The following is a 23,263-nucleotide window of genomic DNA, read 5'->3' on the forward strand; positions in this document are numbered from 1 at the left end:
AGACATACCAAGTATTTCGGGCTAGAACATGGATTTTGAAACTCCCCCAGGGAATTTACATGCCCACACCATTGAATTAGATTAGCTCTTGATACATTTATAGCGCTTAGTGTTGATTTTTTTTTTCCCCGAAGCATAAAATAATATTAAGTTCCTCAGGGATAACTTATTGCAAGCTAGTAATGTGAATTTAAAATACTCCTTCATTTTGTTCGCCTCTACAAGGACAGGATATGGGAAAAAACACAGCTTTTATGAGAATTGCTTGGCATAGTTAAAATGGCAAATTTCTGGACAAATACATTTCACTATTTAGGTGTGCAAGATCCTAGATTACTGAACAGCATGATGAATTATGTCTTCCTTTTCAAAGCTGGTACACAGAACACTGTAATTTATCCCTAATTTAGGGGACTACTGCAACTAAGGTCATTCAGAGCAAGATGTATGCTGCAGCACTCAGCACACGCCTTACTTATAATATGCAGATACTCAGTAAATACTGGCTGTACTGAGAGATAGAAGCCCAATGCTAAGAGATCATATGTCTATATCGATTAAAGTCATATTTCCCAAATTAAAAAACTGGCTCTTCAGGGTTTCCATTTCTTTTGCTCATCCATTTGTTTGTTCCTTTGTTAACATATTAATTTATTCAATGCACTGAGTACCTATTACATGCAAGATGAAGTACTGTGCATTGTGAAGGAAACAGACAAATCATACAGGGATCCTGTCCTCAAGAAGTCTCTAATAACACATCTGTAGCATTTACATAAATATACCTCAATGCCACATGAAAGGTAGACCCTGTGCTGACCGTATGGCAGATATTAGCCACGTATAGCCATCGAGTACTTGAAATTTGGCTTGTCCAAATTGAGATGTGCAGAAAATGTAAAGTACACACTGGATTTCAAAGACAGTATGAAACAAAAAACAATGTAAAATACCTCATTAAAAATGTTTATATTTATTATATGTTTAAATTATAATATAGCAGAAATAAAATATTAAAAGATTAAAATTAAATAAAATATTAAAATTACTCAAACCTGTTTCTTCTTAACATTTTAATATGACTACCAGAAAAATGTAAAATTACATATGTGGCTCATATTATATGTCTATTGAACAATGCTAATATGGATAAGGGATTAGAGATGTTTAGAGATCTTACGTAGCAATTATCTCCATCGTTGATGGGATGGGGCAGAGGATTGGAGGATAGTTAATGGAAGAGATGGTATTTGAGCTGAGTTGCCTTCTAAAGCTTAGATCCATATGAGAAGTGCAGTCAGAGGTTTCAGGAGGAACAAAACTGAGTTTGACATTATCCTCAACCAGATCAGACAACTTGATCAAGACCTAGCTTTGTCCTACTTGAGAGGCTCCAGGTTGATTCCAACATACTTAACTTCTCAATTTCCATTTATTTCCATGCTTTGCCATCTTCAAAGTACTTCCATTACACCACATGTTCACATTTGGTTTTTATACTATCACCGTAGATTCTACAACATAAAATAGTTCCCCCATCTTAATGACAAAAAAAAACAAAATTTAGGGGGTTATCAGTAAAACACTTAGGTCACAAGACCAGTAAGTCATGGAACAAAGATTAGAACACAACACTTCTGAGTCATTTTCCTTAGACTCTTTTTCATATATCATACTGCCTCTGTCTCATAGGATCTCTCTCCCTATTGGTCTTATAACCAATACAATATCATAGGAGTCCTTCAGGTAGACTCCACCGTGGACCTGGGTACCTACTGTGAATTCCTGAGATAAAGCCAGCTCCTACAGTGGCCCCAACTACCCTGAGACAAACCTAAGCTACATGTCCAAGGCACTTACACCCAAGAAACAAAAGAATGAAAAACGTTGTCCTCGAGTGCCTACTACATACCAAGCACTGTTATTGGCACTTTGTAGACCCTATCTCATTTTACATTTCGCAGCAACCTTTGGGAATAAATACAATTAAACTGTTTCAGGATTGGAGATTTCCCATAATGCCTTATAATGCTGACATTAACTAATCATCCACTATCCTCCAAATCTCACTCTGTTTTCCTGGGCTCATGGAGTGCTGGCAGATAATCCTCACAATCCCCTTGGAATTAGTTACCTATGAAGTCTGAGCTCTAATTTTATAGTCTACAGTGGAACTACCTGTACCTCACCCATTTGCATGCATAACAATAGCATCACCTTACATTTATCAACAGCTATGAACTAAGCAATATAACAAGGATTTCCTATGATCCACATAAGCACACTATGAGGTTAAGTCCAATTATTTTTCCCATTTTATGGATGAGCAGACAGTTTGAAACAGGTTAAGAGACTTGCCCAAGGTCAGGGGTCAGGCAAGAGTAAATGGCAGAACTGGGATTCAAATGCTTGACCATCTGTCTCTGAAGCCCAAATTCTTTACCATTATATTATGCTGGCTCTCATTGTCCCTCAATGCCCTGAGCAAACTGAGAGCCACAGAAAGGGACCACAGGATCTATACCAACTATATAAGTCTACAGTAATTCCACTCCGTGGTATACAAACAGTTGAACAGCTGGTTTATCATCATCCTCCCACAACATTTTGGTAGGCAAAGTGGGACTGGATAGCCTTTGCTCCTTACTCAAATGGTTTGTTGATTTGGCCCTTACAATCCGAGGACTTTCAAAGGAGGCTCCCTTGTTTGTTTTAATGCTTCTTCTGAAGACTATTTGCAACCATATAGATAGGCCTCTGAGTATATACTCATCTACATATAAAGAAATCAAGTGACTAGGTGCAGATCACACCACAGGTTAGAATTTTCAGCCCTCAAGTCTGTGGCCTGTTGCCCAGCCTGCAGCACAATATTGCTTCCCCAGATAGCAGAAGGTAAGACATCTGTGTCTGATCCACCATATGCTAGACAATTCTGAAAATCTACTGTGGTTTCATGCCCCAACTGTTCTTATATTACCATCGGCCCTGATGATTACATAGGGAATGAATTTTGTGGTAATGACATGTTCCAGACCTAGGATAGAATAAGTAATTCACACCACCCCCATATGTGGCTTCATGGGCTAGCAGGGGAGTTATCAGACTTTATATGATTCTACGCACATTTCTGCTGACTCAGAAGTGGACGTAAAATATAGAATAACACTCTGGGACAAAGCATAGTTTTTGAAACTCCCTCAGGGAGTCTTTGTTCCTAAATCAATGATGTTACATGCTCACGTACAAGTGTATGCTTGCATATGTGTGTACAAAATGTACTGGTTTGAGTTATAGAGTAAGTCAACTGGAAATCACTCTAGGATAATCCCATGTAATTGTTCATGTGATATTAAAATAGTGCTGATTTCATAATGCTCTTTATTTGACTTAGCTTTCTCATATCATTATGCTTTTTAAAAAATAAAGCCCTAGTGAAATTTACAGCCATATCTGGCTCTTTTCTCTATGTCTGTGATGCACATAACATTGCAATTTACATTTACCTGATCTTCCATGAAGCTAGACATTTGCTGGTAGCTGATCACTTTCTCAGAGAGTAAATAGATGATAGATATTGGTTAAGCCCTTCTTATAGTAGAACTATACTAATAATTATTTTAATCATAATAAGGATAGCCTATATTTATTGAGTGCATACCAGGCACCAAGCACTGTGAAAGGTACTTTACACGCGCTTCAAACTAACCGCATGATTTAGATGTCATTAATAGCCACATGTCACTAATAAAAAAAAGAGAGTACTTATAAGTAGTAGCACCAACTCACAAAGCAAGTTCTCTAACTCCAAAGAACAGTATTAAATCACCATGCAAAATTTTCAAGGTCAAGGCCATGTTATTCAGTCTCTTAGAAACAGATGTGAGAGGAACTTGATTTCTGGATGTTAAATGTTTTAAAATTGAAAGAATAATTCCAATTTGGACATGAGCTATGCTCCATCTTGAAGATCCATAATTGCAAATGTAGTCTGATGGGAGCAAAACTGCAAGGCTCCAAGACAGGACACACTGAGAACCATCCCTGCGACCTCTCAGTTGAAGGCTAAGATCTTACTTACGTCATATGCTAAAAAGACCACTACTGCACAATAAATAATATTTGAAGAAGTCTATCAGCTGCACATGTCCCAGAACTACAGTAAATACAGTAAATACAATTTGCACATAGCACTAAAATATAACAAACCAAAGCACACACACCAAAGTTAGGGTCATGAAATTAAAATATACACTGTCCTAAAAGTTTCCAAGTTTATGGTTCTAGCTACAACCAGTTCACAAATAAGTTCTTAATTTCAGTCACTTGTTGGAAGAAAAAACAAACATGTAAATAACAATCCACAAGATCTAGCTCATGCTAAAATTGTAGCACCATTAATGAGGAGGTACATGTAAGGGCATCTATGCTTGTGTTTCAGCACACGTGTGCACTTATAATCATAATAATTCATGACCGTGTTTTCCTGGACCCAGGACTATGAAATGCAACCACTCAACTAAGAGCCAAATCTGCAGCACAGATGTGACCCAAAAAGTGAGCAGAATAGTGTTAATTCTGTTGTCCTCTTAACATGCAAGACTGTTCATTCTTTGAAAAACAATGTTAAGTCTGAGTCCATAATTCGTACTCCTTGCCAAGGTTCTCTCAGTACAAATAGCTCTCAAACTAAATTACACAAAATTTTGAACATCCCCGTTTACCTCCAATAAATGTCCTCCCAGGAGTCCATCAGTACCATGCATACAGCGATGTTCTGTTTCCTTTTTCTTTTCCAAATAGTTTCATATACATGAGTCCTTTTGTGTTGCTTCTTTGATGTTAACTCTGGAAATTATGGATGGATATTTGACCAGCTTATAAAATAAACAAATTAAATTTTCTGTGGACTGATCAAGAATCAGAGGGCTACTGTTCATTCCTAAGGGTAACTTTCAATATATTTAGATTGGACAAACTATTGGTCTCTAGGGTTCTGCCAAAGCATTCCACTTGGACTCCAAGCAATAATAAAAAAAAAAGGAGATAATAGAGACTCTTCTGCTTAATTTCCTGACCCCTCTGGTGCCAGTCGGGAGAGGTATAAATGAATAGGTCTGAGTTCTCACAGGATCTACACAATTGCCAGGTTTCCAAGCCCTTTTTATATATTTTTATGTCATGGCTTGGTCTCATGCATTAAAGAATTTAACCACTTCAAATTATTTCTCCATCCAGTTTCTACTAGACCTTTCTTTTTTTTTTTTTTAACAGCAGACATCCTCAAAAAGCAACTACTAACTGATTTCTCCAAGTTTTTTTATTACACTAAAAGATTGTGCAAGAGATCACAGGTTTATTTCACCAAACATACTCCTTGCTGAAATCTTCAAATTGACTTCATAAAATAAACTGGCTATGCAAATTAAGAAATCATGCTGCTAGTGCTAAAATCAAAACTGAACAATACTGATCATCTCACATCCTTGATTAATATCAAGATTCAGGCAATAGCACCAAAATAATTATGTAGGACTTCATTCATTCTTTCATTCAATCAATCAACAAACATGTCTTAGAAGATATGTCTCATTCATTTTGCAATGTTCTGGGAACAAAAGTACAGATTTTTCTCTTCTAAAGTATATAGAATAAAACGTAACGTGCAAATAAACAAATGCAGTGAAGTGCTATAGGTGTTATGCTTGATCTCAAGGATACAATAAGATTCCAAAGGAGAAAATTATCAGTCCTATCTTTAAGGGAAGGGGAATGATATTGTACAGCGTAAATGAAAGTTAAGAAAAACAAACACACAGCCACATTTCCTTCAATCGGGAGCAGATTAAGAACTCGACGAGGCCCAATATAAGGAAAAACTATCATTTCAAAATTTTTGCCACTTCTTTGTATAAACAAAAGAGGATGTTATAAGAAGATAACCCTGTTATCTATTCATACTATTAATACAGTATCTTGCGCAAGGCTAGATACAATATGGAATCCAAACAGCAGAAACTGGGAATTGAATGTTCTCTGCATGATTAAGTAAACTGCTGTACGCAGATAACACTGATTTGAGGAAAATCTTTGTCTGCTTTAATAGGGAATTAGACTGCACTGTCTCTAAGAATTATGATTTGATCAAGGAAACATGTCTGTGTGTGTGTGTGTGTGTGTGTGTGTGTGTGTGTGCGTGTATACGTGCTCCATCCAAAGTTGCCAGGGGGAAACTAGAAGGATTCAAGAATTGGTGAAGGAGGACATATCTCTATCACACACGAGCAGAGAGGCCCCTGAAGTGTGGCTAGATTGGAACACAGGATTGCCACAGATGGTGATGCAGGCTGTGTAACACTAAACTCCAAGGCTTGCTTTTCATGATATGACATCTTTAAAGTGATGAAATAAAATAACTGTCAACGTAGAATTCTACATCCAGTGAAAATATTTTTCAAAAATGAAGGCAAAATAAAGATTGTTGGAACAAACAAAAGCTGAGAGAATTCATCACCAACAGAGCTGCACTTACAGGAAGTTCTTCAGGCAGAAGGAAAATGACACCAGATGGAAATTTGGATTTACACAAAGGAATAAAGAGCACCAGGAATAGTACATGTGTGAGTAAATACAATGAACTTTTTCAAATCTCTTTGAAAAAATAAAGAACTGTTTAAAGCAATAATAACAGCTTTGTTTTGTGAGGTTATATATATATAAAATTCCACAAAGGATAGAAGGTGAAAATAAATATTTTTGTAAGATTCTTGCACTAAATATGAAGTGATATAATATTATTTAAAGGTAAACTATAATAAGTTAAAGATGTGTGCTATAAATCCAACAGTAACTGCCAAAAATTGAAACAAAGTTATTACCAATAAACCAACAGTAAAGAAAATGCAATCATACAAAATACTCAATTCATCCAAAAGACAGCAAGAGGAAAAAAGAAACAAAGGAGATATAGGATAAATAGAAACAAATAGCAAGATGATAAATTTTAACAAAGCTATATAATCATATTAAATGTAAATGGCCTAAACATTCCAATTAAAAGACAGAGATTATCAGACTATATAATAAGGCAAAAACCAATGATATACTGTTTCCAAGAAACTAAATTTAAATAAAAGACTCAGGTACTATGCAAACACTAAGCATAGGAAAGCAAAAGTGGTTCTATTCATATCAGAGAAAGTAAACTTCAGAACAAGACTTATTATCAAGGATAAAGAGGGACATTTAAAATGATAAGAGAATCAAGAAGACATAATAATCATAAATATATAAATATCTCAAACACAATATTTGAAAATACATAAAGCAATAGAACTTAAAAGAGGAACTGGACAACCCACAATTACAACTAGAGATTTCAACATATCCTCTCTCAATAACTGATAGAACAAGTAGACAAAAAATCAGTAAGGAGAAAAATGAGAGGGAGTAAAATATAAAATTCAAGAGTGTGAGCTCATCTCATAAAATAATTGGGGAAGACAGAGCATTTAAACAGGACAGTGGTAGTTTGGTTATGAGATGAAAGGTAACAGCTGGAGTTTTGTAGTCTGCCATATGTGACAGCTCCAGTTCCCAGTCTAGGCACACCTCACGCCCTCTCTGCTAGAAAGTGACAAAGATATGTCCTCCTCACCTGATTCTTCTTGAATTCCTTAGTTTCTCATTGGTAACTTTGGATACACACACACACACACACACACACAGTTTTCCTTGAGCAAACAATAATTCTCAGAGATAGCGCAGTCTCTAACCAGGGTAAGCCATAGTACATAATAATTTGTAGCAGTGATTTCCCGAAGTCTGGGTTTTAGTTTAGCATAATACCACAGAGGCTTCAGCAAGAAGGCCCAAGGTGGACAGTGGATGTCTAATCACTGTTTCATGTAAGGGTGAAAGGCCTAACCATCTTGCCTTGATTTGGAACAGTTCTGAAGAGCTATCCAAACTCCAGGGCTCTTCTTGGGGTCGGCTGTGGCCTCTATAATAATGGCATCCTGCTTCCTTCACTGTGTTGTTTTGAAGAACACTCCCTGGTAAATGTCCTACATGCAAACCTCCATCTTATATCTGTTTCTTGGGGAACCAAACCTAAGGTACAGGAAAGTGACAGAGATATGAAAGAATTACAGCAAAAATCAGAAAGAGCAAACACTCCAACGTTTAAGGAATGGGTAGAAGAAAAAGGAACAGAAAATATATTGAAAGGGAAAGGCCATAGAGGTAAAAAAGAAACAGTGACAAGGAAAATGAAATTATAAGAAGACTCTGATACCTGACTGTTCACTACGCAATTGAATACCAGAGTCAGGAGAGGTTAAGGCTGAATTTGAGAGTTTCGGCATTGAGAATGGACAAGATACCATGCCAAATTCAAGTCAGGAAAGAATATTAAAAAAGAATGCATTGAACACTAGTTAATAACATACATACTGAAGTGCTTAGGGCTGAAGTCTTCATATATTGATGTTTTCAACTTTCTTTGAATTGGATGGATTAATGGATACAAGAATAAATAGATAAAGAAAATATAGTAAAATATTAATTGTAGAATTTAGGTGTTAGATCTACACATAGTCACTGTATAGCTTTTTCAACTCTTATGAATGATTGAAAATTCTATAATAAAGTGTTGACAGGGAGGAGGATCCATTGAATTTGATATTGGGTAAATTAATAACCTTTCCAGAGATGTTTAGTGCAGTGGAGAGATGTAAGAGACAGATTGCAATAGCTTTAAGAATGGACAAGATGTCAAAAGAAAAAGAAACTGTAATTATTTACTTTTTTCTAAGAAACTTGACTGCTAATAGAAAAAGACAAATAAAACTACAGATAGAGGAGGATGCAGGGTTGAGAGAGGTGGTTTTTGTTTGCTTTCTTGTCTTGTTTTATTTTTTGTTTTAGATGAGCCTTGCACATGTATGGTTTGTTGGGAAGGAGTTAGTAGAGAAGCAAATTATATATTTTCCAATGTACTTTTCTCAGCCTTTCCTAATCCTTAAGTCAGAGCCTTTGCAAAGACAACACATTGCTAGTAACATCTATTCGTGGTAAAAGGAACTGATTTAAATAGTACAGAGAATAGCAGTTCTGGGTTTTGCTCTAACAAATCTATAGTTCTGGACAAATACCCCTAAGTTAGGTCTGTCTATGAAATCAGAACCAATAATGTCCACCTACTTATTCATAGGAACGTTAAAAGAAAATGTATTTATTTGTAGATAGAACTTCATACAAATCTTTGTCTCTCAGTCTGTCAGATTGATTTCAAGCACCAGTTCCACATTATTTACCCATATGATTTGGGGCAAAATATTCTCTAAGCTCCAGTTTTCTCAACTACTAAGTGGGAGCAATAATAATACCTCCTTCACAGGGTTGTTATGAAGATTAAATGACAGGATGCACGTACAGCACTTAATCAGTTCTGGCACATATGAAGTTCTCAGTAAACAGTGACAATTATATAGAAGTTTCTAAACTCAGTGTTCCCATTGTCTGATGTGAAACCAGGAAGGGACTTTGTGAAGCTACATGTGAATGGCTTGATAGAATACTTGGCACTGGAAAATGAGGTACCAAATTGGAAATTGCAGGTGCCCAGACACTATTCTTCTTCTCAGACATAATTAACTTGGGCTGGGTTGTGGATTCTGCCAAGAAAAATGACTACAAGTTTCTCCCTGTCTGTTCATCCTGAAGGTGTCAACTAAAGCGTAGCTTGCTCAGACTAGTTACCTGCCCAGACTAGTACCTACAGGCTGAGATGGGACACCCTGAAGGCGAAAGTATCCTTCTAACCCCCTTAGCCTCACAACTGTGATGTGGATCTTTATTTCGAAGAAGAATTCTCTGAACATCCTGCTTCTCCAGGAATGTTACAGCTGACCAGATTCCTTCAAAGCAGCCTGTACTTCACAGGCAGCTTATATGAAGTCCCCAAATCAGACATGCTTTTACAGCCATGAAGTAGCAAAAAAAAGACTTTTATTCCCCAAGACTCCCAGAATATGAACTCCAGATGAGATCAAAGGTAGTTCTTTGGGTGAGAATTGCAAATACGAGACTGGCATCTCCAGCATTATGTGTTCCTGCTCCAGGAGCAATGAAACTCCACATTTAAAAACAAATACTCCCATTCAAATAAAAAGACCCTACTCTGTTGTCCTCCTCCTATTAGCCCACCGATGCCCTTCCTCCTGCAACTCACGAGTTTTAGGGAAAACACGATTAGATGTGTCAATTTTAATTTGACCCTTAGGAGGGGCAACAGATTGCTGTGCAGTATTAATTGTGCAGTATTGTTCCTGGTAATTGAGGTGGCTGAAATTGCATGCGTACACACACACACACATACACACACACACACACACACACACACACACACACACAGCTTCACAAAAGCCGGATTTGGGTTTTTTCCCTTTACAGTGAAAAAAGGGAGAAGAAACTAAGCTGTGGTGGGAGACAAGTGAAATATAATCTGTGGTCCTTGACTTACAGCAAAAAAGGCCCACTAACTTGAAAAATACTGAAATCTTCCCCCAGTTCCTGGGGATATTTTACACATATTTCTTCTGACTTAGGTCAAGGTATTAGAAAGACTTTCTGAAAGAGTGGAACTGATTAACTCAAGCTCTTACCCAGACTGATTCAGGACAAAGAATAATGATACAAAAGAACAGGTTGTGATGTTGAGTAAGAAGAGAGGGCAAGGCTTACGGTTTCATGGTACCAATAAGCTTAAGGCTTTTATTTTCAGCTAAATCCTTGAATTTCTAATTTAGAAGTTCACCAGCTTGCTGGTCCTGGCCAAAGGAAATGTAATAAACTTATTAACATTTTTCCCCAATTCTGCAAAATCAAGCCATCTTTTATTTTTATTTACTTATTTTTTGGTGGGGGGATAACTTTTTATTTTCAAACTTACAAAATATTTGCAAGCCAAGTCACTTTATCAGTTACTATCTCTATGTGTGTATATAATTTTTTATGAATCCATTAAGAATAAGTTTCATACGTTATGCCCTTTTCCTCCTAAATATTTCCGTGTGTATTTCCTAAGAACTCTCTGACATAACCACGGTATAATAAATAAAATCAGGAAATTTATAAATTATTTTCTAATCCACAGCCCACAATCCCATTTTGCCATTTGTCCTAGTGACATTCTTTATACAGATTTTTTTCAGTCCATAATTCAATCCAACATTATGCGTTGCATTTAGTTATCATGTCTCATCAGAGTTGTCTTTAATTAGGGTATCATCAGTATTCATTCTTTTCAACTGGAAATCTGACGTGTCCCAGTATAAGAAGGTTTTCCAAATGAGACCTGATTTTGCCAAGCTTCCGTGTCCATAGCTAGAATGTGTGCTCAATGGCTGGAGACTCCTGGCAGCTCTCAAAACCCAGAATTATTACCCTCTCTAGTCGCTCACTAAAGGAACCTCTCCTTCCTTCATGTCATCCAACAACCATTTGTCTTAATCAGTCACGGTCTGTTATAGTCACAAAAGTGCTGACCCATAAAAAACAATCTGCTCAAAAATCAGATTGTTTTCTTTTCAGACACCATCAACACCCTTGCTATGTAAAACAACATGTCTGCTTATTTGGCCAGAAGAAAAAGAAGAGGAGAACAAAGACATGATTACAATTCCAACACTGAAATACTGGGAAATAAAATGTTCATTTCTGAATAAAATTGAAGTTACTTCCAGCCTCCCACAGCCCGTAAAGTTTTTATAAAGTTTATCCTCCTCATCTCTTTGTGTGTGTTAAACAGCTTAACAGACAAGCACAGCACTTTATTCTTCATAAAATACTTGGAACCACACACTTTTCCCCTTAAATAAAAAGGTATATGTAAAGTGATATTTCCTTAGCTCTTCCCAATAACTAATGCATTCAACCATAGCATTCTAGGAAACAGCAAGGAATTATTAGTAGTAATTTTATGTATGATAAATTATAATTCTATAAGGAAACTATTAGTTTGGGGATTTTCTTTAAAAAAACAAAACAAAACAAAAAAACAACCAAACAGTATTCCATAAGATCACAGAATTTAAGACCTGTCAGAGACCATAAAATTTCAAAGACCTCAATCTCTTATTTACAAATAATGACCATGTAAAAGGTGAGGTGACTTGCTCAAGAACACACAGCTAGCTAATTGGAGATCCAAGACAAACACATAAATCTTTTAACAGACCACTGTGGGATGCTGCAGAAGACAGATATGGCCTGTTAAAACTGTGTGAAAAACAAATATTTGAAAATTAAATCCTGTTTTGGATGTACTAGAGAATATCACAAATAAAATGAAAAATAGAAATTATTCTTTTATTCAGAGAGGCTAACTTATACAGTGACTTCTCTGATTTAGTTTTTATAAAGTTTATATTTTCGAATCATATGTTTCTTCAAAAGTGGAATCTTAAATTTTTAGAGCAATTGACACTAGATCCCAGAATACTTAATAGTTTAGAAAAGCTTAAAAGGAATCCTTGACAGTCCTTAAATTAACTACTGTTTTACTCCACTGAGGCAGGGCCTGGAAATTTTCTAAAGGCTTTAGAGAGACAGAACAACCCTCAGAACTATACCCAACCACTGAACATAGGAGTTCAGGAGACAAAATCAAGGCCAGATCGGCATTTACCTAAACATTCACTTTCAGAGTGTCCTCTGTGTTGACCTCTTAGTCTTTGTCGTCTGTAACTGAATATGGCTGCTTTGAGTTTTCCTTGACGTCTTTGGGTCTCTCATTGTGGTTGAAAATTTGGTGCCAGAGCTGTCAACAAGACCCTCACAAATGTATCTGTGGAATAAAATGAAAGCAGTGTTCAGATGGGGGCAGATACTGGCAAGAATAAAATTTCATAAGTCCACACATTCAGTTGCCACTTAGTTGTAAAGCCAAGCCAAGAACTACAGTCTTTCAACCCCTCATCTGTTTCCCCAACTCCCCATTACCATTGGGCTGCTTGGTTCTGAAATTAGGCAGACACTAATTCAAGTCCTACCACTACTTCTTGATAACTGTGTGATCTTGGAAAATTATTTAACCTCTCTCAGGCTTAGTTTTTGTGGTAAAATGTCAATGAAAATATCTATCTTAGAGAGTTGTGATAAAGAATAAATTCTCTGTTCTCAGAAGATATTTTAAAAATGTAGCTTCACTGGACTCCATAATAGGCTTTTCCTAAGGTTCATCAGAGATCGGGGGAGGAGTAAAAAAGCTTGTACAGTATCACAAAATGAGTCAAAAATGATAGATGAGATTGTCACTCTTTGTTATATGTAGAGTTTGACTCACTCCTTGTACTGAAAATAAGACTTTCCATTGTAGAAAAATCCTCTTCAATGATTATGCCATTATGTTTCTGTTTCTGGAGGGAAAATTATAAACTCTTTGAAAAAACTAATTCTCACTCCATCAGCCACAGCCTTAATAGGGGGTTAGTGAGTTCAATTAAAAAAAAAAAAAAAAAAAAGTACTAAGATTTACATCTGGGTTAAGGCTAGAGCTTCTTGGGGGGGAGGGGGAGAGGTTGGTTGGAGACCAGCCGTCTATCTCATTAGTATTCTTTACTATGCAAAACATTAACCATCCCTGGGGTTCAAAGATCCCAGAAGTAATCAGCACACTAGGTTTCCATAAGCACCTTATATTGCCTAGAGGGCCCACTGGCTATAAGCCAACCGGGAAATTTTCAAGTTACTACAGAGACTGGCAAATACTGAGAACCTGTTAGATAGCTGAATACCTGTGATTCATACTTGTCTTCTCAGAATATGCAAAAGTCAAACCACAAATGAAAAGAAATTTGATGTAATATTATCTGATGCTAGCTGGTATCAGCTACTAACCAATACTATAGAAATACATGCCTTGTCAGGATAAGACTCAGTGCTTGATAACTGTCTATGGAAATTTGTCTATGAAAATTTATCTTGACTAAGACATGCTCCTCCACATGTGTTCTCAGAGGCAATAGTATAAATAACCTCAGGAATTTTTCTCCTAGAATCAAGGGCTCAATAGGAAAAGAAAGAAAAAAAAACTTCTCAGAGGACAAACTTTTGATTAGCTCTGTCCAGACAACACAGAGATGTATCAAATCACAACCCAGCCAAGTTCACTGACTAGACCTTTGAGGATGCTGAGTATTCCCTCTACAGGATGTGGTCTGGTGACTGAATTTTAGGTCAAAGTTCAGTTTTATCCATGGTTGGGTCAACTAGTCAGTGACCTTGGGGAAATCTCTTCAGCATGCCAATCTTCAATTTCATTTTCAACCAGTTGTCATTTCTGACCTGTTGGGTCAGAGTCTTCCTGTCCTGTCCTCCCATCTGAGATCCAGGTTCCATCGACCATATCCTCTCTGCCAAGACACTCCTCCCTTGGCCTGCCCCAGCCCTGTTTTACCCCTCCAGCTAAGGTAACACCTAGTTATAAACTAAGTGTCAAACTATTGCTTGTCTGAGGGTGAGATGCCTTTGCTTGTTGGGACACACCTTTTTCAGGCACCCGGAGGCCCAGCAACCAGGTGGAAGGATCACTGCCACTAAATTCTTGGTGGTCCAATCACCTAGACTCATGTGTCAGGCATCCTTAAGACAACATACACACCTACAGTAGGATGAATAGATTGTACTTGCTAAATAATGCCTGAAAAAGGATTTTAGTCCTGAGAGAAAGCTATTGCATAAACGCAGGTTATAATATTAACACTGATCTACACCCAGCTCTGTAGACACAGATTTGCTACATAGAGAACATCCGGGTGAAGGCCAAAAGACACTGAGTAATATCCTGCTAGGTAATTAATTTTCTGTTCAAACTGATGCTATTAATCCAAATGACATGAGGATGTTAAGACATGGTAAGCAGAGAGGAGTGTTTATATCATGCAGGAAAAGCATCCGGAGAGGAAAAGTACAGATAGCAATGAAGTTAGGTGGAAATATAACAAGAAGTGAGTCCTTCCAGAGGGCTATTTGTAGAGATGTCTACTATTCTGTTTAACAAACATTTATTGAGTACCTCTTATGTGCCCAGCACTATACCAAGCACTAAACACTGAGGTGAACAAGCCATGGTCCCTGCCCAGGCAGAGTTCATACTCTTGTACCATGTTGTTTATACTTTGCTAAGTGTCCAAATCACCTAGCTCCTTGTTAAAACTAGAGAGTCCCATCCTCACTGGATTAAAGGTCCAAGGATGAGTCCTGAGAATCTTCATATTTCACAGGTGTCTCTGATGATTTGTTGATTAACCAAGTTTGGGGAAATGCTAGTCAAGTGAAACAATTAAACATCTGATGAGTATGAGCACAACTTTCTCTTTAATCATAAATAATAATTTATGCAATTTCTCAGCAAAGTGATGACCACTCAACTCATCTCCCACATACAATGCTGAAGGCCCATTTCAATCTTATACCTTCTTTGGTCCCCAGTGCTTAAAACTGGGCAAAGAATAGAATAAACATTGTTAAATAAATACCAAAGTAGATAAAGAGAGAGCGAGGACAAAAAGAGAAAGTTGTCCTTCAAATTATTCCATTAAAAAAAGTTCATATCTAGTTCAGAACCATGACTGCTAAGTAACGTACTTTCATCCTTTCTATAACAAACCTTTTGAATCTTTCAGTCACATTCTCTTGGCGGCCTTAAATCATTTGGGGGGCGGGGGGGAATGTGAGGTATAAATCAACACATAAATAAAATAAATTCCTGGGCCTTTCTACCATCATACCTCCCATAAAGAACTTTTACTTGATGTCATGCAGGGTCTCTGGTCCCGCTCCCCACATAAGAACTCAGGACATAATGAGGCCAAAAAGGAACACCCACGGAGCCATAGATAGGGGAGTCATACCACTATAGTCTCTCTAGCAGCTGGGTTGGAGATACAGGAAGCAGGCTCCACACTGTGTGCAATCCGCCGTCTGCTTCTCTGCCAACTAACCAACCAACGCAGCCATGGCAGTTATATCAGTGGCTAATGGCTAGGCAGTAACAGCTGATGGCCATCCAGCCACAGCGGATGGCCATCTGATTACAGCTGATGCCCATTTAATAACCGAGCCAGCACCTTTCCACTTGAGGTCGAGAGGCTGGAAACTGCTCTCTGGGACTCTGTCTACACACTTGATTTTTTTTTTTTTTTAAGAGATGAAGGATTTTGTTTGTCTTTTGCAAAGAGTAGAGGCACCTCTCTCTGTAGATAACCAAATAAAGAGATACAGTTCTGTCATTTTTGTCCCTTAAGCTCTAAACCTGATTCCCTCTAAAATTAAGCAGATATCGTTGTCAGTAATTTTAAAAAATATTTCCTGGTGACTTATTTCCTTCAAAATACTGTAATTATATTATAAGGAAATTGTGAGGAAAGCCTCCAAACTTTGTTCAGGAGAAAAATTGATAACCTAGCTCAGTTAATGGTGCAATGCAAAAAACATACTCTATTTACATGGAACTTGGGGAGGGGAAGAGATGTTCAAAGTGCGTATGATGTCTTTAGTGATTTTACATTTGAAATCCTTGCAATATTGAAAAAGTGATGTCTTGAGCTCTAGTTTGGTTCAGCTTTTAATTGGTTGAATCCATGATAAACATATAAGGCAAAAATAAAGTTCTGAGTCTTAGCCAGTATCTATTCTTGTATTTATTGCTGAAGCGATCCATTTATCATTCCTGAGAAATGGGGTCAGTAACATCACTTCATCTTTCTTGGGGCAATTAAGAAGCAGCCTTTTCAGGAGCCAAGAGAGATAGCTCTCTCATGAGTTTCATTTTTTTTTCAAGTCACTTGTTCCTACAATTTTAGAAGAAGAAAAAATGTGTTTGAGGTCACTCAGTGTTCATGGTAAAACAAGAGCAGTGTCAAAGGAAAGGAGGGGGCTGCCTTGCAGCGAGCAGCAGTTCCACCCAATTGGGATCCAAGACTCAACAAAAATGAAATGTAACTGACCTTCAGTCAAGTGAGAAGTAGAATTTTCAGGTTCCTTTAAACATTTTTGCTTGGAGTACCCACCAACCCAACAACTATTTTGCTCATTTGGATCAGCACAGTTGATTTCTTACTGATTTCACAATGTTCCTCCTCAGGCACTAAATTTGTTTCTGGATATTGTCCAGAACCATTCTCAGTAGACCAGACTAGCTGCCAATAAAGAGCCAAAAAAGCTTATGTATATTGGGGGGGAAAGTTAGTATGTTTCAATGCCAAATTCTAGTGATGGCCCTTGCTAACCACCGAGGCTCATACTGGTGCCACATCCTCGTTGATGGAAGCTTCGCCTGCCTCAACATTTATGTTCCTCGCATACTTTCCTCCTTTCTCGTTACACACTCTCCTTTGGTCACTTTGTTCACTCACTTCACCTTGGTATACGTAGATTTGCAATACACGCTCTCTGCTCAGACCATTATTCTACAAAAGCAAGTGGCCACTATGAGGCCCTCTAGGGCTCTCTCTGCTCAATAAGCCGTAAGTCCCAAAATCCTCCATCTCCTGTATTTCCATATATATTTCTTACGTTGCCAAAACTCAATACCATGGATGTTGGTCTTTCATTCCTTGCTATAACTACTTTACCAGCCCCACCCACCTCCACATCTATATCCCATCAGTCACGAAGTCCCATAAATTATGTCCCTTAAATATTTCTTTCAAGTTTATCTCCATCCCTTTGTCTTCACTGCCACTGCCCTCTTCTAGATAGTCCTTGTCTCTTTCCTGGATGATCGCAGTAGGCTCCTGGATCTCCACTTTGGTTTTACTCAATCTACTCTTCCATCCCCTCTGCACTGCTACCAGAGTTTTCTTCCTTAAAAGAAAATATGATCATGTTACTCTATTCATTAAATGTCTTTAATACATGAAAACGTGCTTCATCATTCAATCTCCTACAGCCTTTTCTGACTTGTCTCCTACTACTCACTGCCCAAATTATATGCTCCAACAATGTGAAAATGCTAATCATCTCAGCAGGTACAATGCAGTTTCATATACTTGCCCTTGAACAAGATTAGATGCCATGTCTCCTTGACGGTAAGCTTCTCTTCCATGTCAGATCACACTCCTGCTCAGAGGTTAGAGATGAAGGAGAATCATCTCCTCTCTGAACACTTCCCATCCTGTCAGATAACATTAAACAGTCCCTCCTTAGTACCCCACTAGGTTAATCACAATCAGAATATTCACTTATATTATTTAACAAATTCAGCCAACAAAAATTCATTGAGTGCCTAGTCCATGCCAGATACTATATTAGGTGCTGGAGATACAATGGTGAGCAAAACAAACAATGTATCTGCCTCTGAGAAGCTTAGTTCCCAGTGGGGCAGAGATAATAAAAACATCAGTTCCAATTCGATGACGCTGCCTTCATTTGTTTGTATGTCTGTCTCAATTATTATGTGTTTCTCTCACTAGATTGAAAGTTTCTTGAAGTCAGGAATTATGACTCATTCATTTCTGTATTCCTAGAAGCTCACACTATGCCAGGAGTATAATAAACACTCAAAGATTTGTTTTAAATGAGTAAGGTAAGCATAAATCTGTGGCAGATTGCTTTAGAGTAGTCCTATGCTCTTATAGAAAAGATGCTCCCCAAACTCTTTTCACTTCCCTTCAAGTGTGAATCCAGCATTTACTATAATGTCAGTGACAGGGAGCTCCCAATGTCACTTGTTTACTGTTTTTGCAGTACTATTTACTAGACATTTCTTGCTCATACTGAACTGAAATCTGTTTCCTTATGTCTTCCATGTTGGATCTATTTCTATCCCTGGAGAACTTGCAGGATGAGTCTAGTCCTTCATTCAGATGAAAATGTTCAAATATTTGAAGACAATTATCATATCCCTTCACTTCCCCAGTCATAATATCCCTGGTTCTTACAATCATTTCTTACTCTAGGATTTTAAGTTTCTACTTTGATGTGGACACCTCGCTTCCCCTGGCATATATTGCATTTTGGTTGTAGCCTTTAATCTCTTCTTTAGAGAATACAGAGTGTTTTGAAGGATCTGTTAAGATTTCTCTAGTGTGTTATGTATTTGGGGATCATTCAGCAACTGGTCTTGGAAGTAGGAGGTGGGGTGCTCTCTTACAACAAGAAAAAGTATTGTTTAAAGAACAGGTGTGGATTAAGTTGCTATAAATTTGCCCTGAGAAGCTACGTGAATCAGTGGTTCTGAAAGCAGGCATTAAATATTGGGCGATATTTTGTACTAAAGAAATATCTCCCAAGTACAACCATAATATTCCTGTGCACATTGTCAGCATGTGAGTTTAGTTTGGTCTTCAGGTCATTCCAAGTGACCATAAAACTTAGCATTAATTTGCATGGAAGATAGAGGTGAAGCAGCACATGAACACCTACAGCTCTTTCAAGATAACCCGTTAGAAGTAGCCTGAAAATTGAAGGCCTTGCTCTGTGGAGATGTGGTAAAGGTGGCAGGTGAACTAGAAAACATCTCAAAAGATCATGAGTGACCTACAGCAGACTTTGAAGTGAGTGCTCTTGTTCAAAGTGCCAACAGTGGAAAACAATGGACTTGTGGTATTAACATAATATCCCTAAAGATCAGCCTATGGATACCTAGGCACTAGATCAAATGCAGAGACCCCTGTGTAGGTTCTACCAAGATTCAACTTACCAAATTGCATATGGAGCCACAGAAGCCCCACTGGAAATGATTTAATATCTGAATATATCATCGCAGCACAGTGAATGTGTCAAACTCTTTCACACCTTTTTTATCTTTGAATACACTATTGCCTTGCTTTGGAATGCTCTTCTACTTTGTCTTATGTGGATTCCGTTCATCCTTCAAGAAACAATCCGAACACGGTCCCTACATGCTGAGATTGGGGAGGATTTGACAGCAAGACAGAGGGTTCAATATCCAGAAAAGCCAAAAGCCAATGGCAAATGTGCCCTAGAGGCTGCTCAGGGTTAAAACTTGGAAAGTCAAAGTTGCTACGAAGTTCAAGGGCAAGCACATGGTCAGAAACAGGAGACAAATCCAAAAAGGTTAGAGCAAGGGAGATATTTGAGCACTGATGAAACAGGGAATAAAGAGCAAAGGTAGGAGCTACCGAGTGGGCCAAGATGGCGACCACCAAAGGGAGTTGAAAACTTTGAATTTATTTTTACTGACACAGGCTTCATGATTGGCAATATGTAAAGGCATAGTGTCAAGATAAATTCTGTACTATTCTTTCTATCTTTACATATCTGTCCCCCATAGAAAGACGATAAAAACCAACAATAAAGGCAATGAAATCCTTAAGAAGGAACTTTTTCTTTACGTTTCTCTCGCTAGTACCAAAAAGAGAAATACAACTTCCCTGAATCCAGTCATGCGACATCACACTGACTGTGAATGGGTGAGTAGTATTCAATTATAAGGGGGCCCTAAAGATGATCTTTTCTCACTCTCTTTTATAATAGAGATGATGTGATTGATCTTTTTCCACCTTTGGCTTCAAAAAAAATTGTCTATTACCTATCCAGCAATTCATTATACACTATCTACAACAGTCTTGTGTTAACTTTTAACTTGCTATGTAACTCTTTATGTACCTGTGTCTCAATTCCCAAATCCTCTGTAATCTTATGCGTAATGTTTATATGTGAGTTTATTTTGGTCTATAGTTCATTCCAAGTGACCAGAAAATCTGGCATTGTTTCGCATGAGACTTTTTGTTAAAAATATGTTTTAGAGGCAAAAATAGAAGAAGCAAAACATGAAAGTCTTTTTTCCCCCCTTTTCCTGCCCCTCCCCTCCACTCCAGTTCAAGCCATTGTTTCTCAGTCTAGTTGTGTAGGACACAGCTCCGTGGCCCATGCTGGTATTATGAGCCTTGCACTCCCCCCCCCCCCGCCCCCGCTGAGGTAGTCAGTAGCCGGTCATCAGTCCGCTCATGGCAATTCATGGCAGCTCATGGCAGCTCACACCAACCTCCAGCTACTCACAGCAGCCCAGCTCCAGGGAGAGCTGTTGTTCAAATCTTAGATCTTAGCTGTAGAGGGCACAGCTCATCCACCCATGTGGGAATCGAACCAGTGACCTCGACATTAGGAGCATGGCGCTCCAACCACCTGAGCCACCCGGCCGGCCCGAAAGGTCTGTTTTTAATGCTATGAATTCAACTTCAGAAAGCTTCAACATTTCTTATGAATTCCACTTGTTTCTTATACAATTGGATGTTTTTATGAATGAGAAAAATGTAAAATTTAATTCTTTTCACAATTGAATGTTGGGCAAAAGTTTTGGATGTGGTAAAGTGCTCCAGGAGATTTTCATACACTTTTTCCCAAACTCTAACTTAATTACTGGGAAACTGGTTTTTGAAAATATGTCTGTGACAATATGCTAATGATGATGATGACGATGACGATGATGATGGTGTGTGTGTGCGTACAACTACCTTAACTTATTATTATCCTATTAGATCCTTTTGACCTTAATTTCATAGACAGTACAAATTAATTCTATGAGAAACCAAATCACTCAGTATCCAGTACCTCTTTTTCATTCTGCAAAACTTTGTGAGACAAAGTTACTGTGACTAAAACAAAAGTAAACACAAGTTAGTAATTACTGAAAAAAAGGGAGGAGGGGGTCATGTTTTTTTAAAAAAACACCATTTTAACAAGAAGTAAAGCCATCAGTGGTACATGTATGGTTCTGCCTTGGGCAGGACAATGAACTAAATGACCTGTTTCCATCATTTCCAGCCCTCTGGTTCTACCAGCTAAAGGCTTTCAGAGTCATGTGACAGCATAAGGCAGGACTGCTGGTAATTTCAAAGTCTTTCAACTATTTTCCCAGGAGTTTTATCCTCTCTGGGTTATAGGCTTCATTTCAGATACGTGGGAGGTAAGGATGATAAAACGAAGAGGCATCCCATTTGTATGAACTTGGGAGGTCACGTGGGCATGTGCAGTTACACCGCAGAAGGCACGCCCTGCCAGCTCTGGTGCGCGGTCACGTCGTGACTCAGTCCAGGTACTCACTCAATAATCAAGTTCAGGCTCAGGAAACACAGCTAAATTTCAACCAGTTTAGATTTCTCACCTTTGGCAGTACTTGACAAGTTTGGCCGACTGTGGTTTTTAACAAAACCCCAAACAGGTAACTTTTTATTGGATTCTAGTTTCACTGTGTAATCTCCTTTTGTTTATATAAGCAACATGTGATGTAAGGGGGAAATAAAACTACATTTTCACTAAAAAGAATGTTGACCTTGTCTACAAAAGGTAGGTACTTTCAAACATAATGTACTTAGAATCTCCCCACCCCTATTCCTGGCCTTAATTTGATTTTGTTTCTATACACTGTTAGAAATAAAAATGAAAGAAAAAAAATCTGGGAGTGAAGAATATTATGGAGTTCGACTCTTGGCACTCCACCCACCCCCCCCCAAAAAAAAGTGGTTCACAGCTGTATTTCATATGCTCTTCTGACAGATAGAAGGTCCAGACTAATGTTTGTGGAGAAATACATCCATTTCTTTCCTAAAATGGCCCAGCAGGTCCCCAGGAAATCCACAAACTATAATTTCCTTAGAGGTCTTTTTACAACTCTTGGTCATTTTGTTTGACTATATGACAATCAAAAACACTCTGCCCCCAGAAATTTTCTTTCAATATAATTAATCAAGAAGTTTAAAGCAAAAAATTTAAGTTATTTCCTCCTGCCTATCCAGTCTTTGCATCAAAGTGCTAACAAAATGAAGGACAATTCATTTGCTATGAAAATGTTTCAACTTTTGCCACAGCAAGCAGTCTAAAGAGGGATACACTTCACAAGTTTATGCTTTCTAAAAACGATGGGAAATGATGTGATTCATTTATTGATGAATAAAAAAAAAGCAAGCTCGAAACCAATATGTGCCATATAGTTCCATGTTGGCAAAATGTATCTGTGTCTACATAAATAGAAAAATTGACTATAAAGCTATAAACCACTATCTTAATGCTAATTGTCCCTGGATGCTGAGATTATGAATATTTATGTTTTCTTCCTTATATGTCACTGACTTTTCTGAAATATTTGTGATAGCATGCACGACTGGTTTTTTCCTGCTTGTAAAGATAATAAATTTTAAAAATGTAAGCACCTAAACATTTACCTACTAATTTAAAGAAACAATATAACTATTTTTATTTTTGAAAAAAATCTTAGTCAAAATAAGTCAGAACT

General features: G+C 37.7%; 1 long non-coding RNA gene across 1 annotated transcript in view; it reads right to left on the reverse strand.

Moving 5' to 3' along the window:
* Nucleotides 1-4,747: 4,747 nt before the first annotated feature.
* LOC148758475 (uncharacterized) overlaps nt 4,748-23,263 on the reverse strand; it is a 104,961-nt gene continuing 86,445 nt past the window's right edge. Inside the window, exons 2-3 of the long non-coding RNA XR_016020535.1 lie at nt 12,692-12,850; nt 4,748-4,848 (exon numbers count right to left, since the gene is read on the reverse strand). This is a non-coding gene — a long non-coding RNA (uncharacterized LOC148758475). The remainder of the gene's footprint in view (nt 4,849-12,691; nt 12,851-23,263) is intronic.

Source organism: Rhinolophus sinicus, chromosome 3 (assembly GCF_057876585.1).
Source record: "Rhinolophus sinicus isolate RSI-liver-muscle chromosome 3, RSI-T2T, whole genome shotgun sequence".
NCBI classification, from domain to species: domain Eukaryota; kingdom Metazoa; phylum Chordata; class Mammalia; order Chiroptera; family Rhinolophidae; genus Rhinolophus; species Rhinolophus sinicus.